Source organism: Pseudopipra pipra, chromosome 4 (assembly GCF_036250125.1).
Source record: "Pseudopipra pipra isolate bDixPip1 chromosome 4, bDixPip1.hap1, whole genome shotgun sequence".
NCBI lineage: Eukaryota > Metazoa > Chordata > Aves > Passeriformes > Pipridae > Pseudopipra > Pseudopipra pipra.
This window is the reverse complement of record NC_087552.1, coordinates 60,886,790-60,887,110: the sequence shown is the minus strand read 5'-3', so window position 1 is coordinate 60,887,110 and position 321 is coordinate 60,886,790.

The window sequence follows — 321 nt, the reverse complement described above, 5'->3', positions numbered from 1 at the left end:
TTAATTGTTGTCACAGAGCCTCAGCTGCCAAATTACCTGTCTCCTGCTATGTGAAAGGCTCTTATGTCATTTGCCTTCTGAAGAAGCCATGGCCATTCCAGAGTTAAGGCTGTGTTATTTTTTGCTTCACACAGGTTCTAAACACTTTTCCTTGTGTTAAGTATAAATAGAAGATCAGGTTGTCTTTCAAACAACTGAGCAGGCTGGTGGGAGAGGAGGCTGCTGACAGCAGGGAGCTGCCGCCCCACCACCACCAAGATTCTGAGGTGGCACGGGAGAGCTGGGCAGAGTTAGTTGTAGCTTCGAGAGCGACCAGATGAC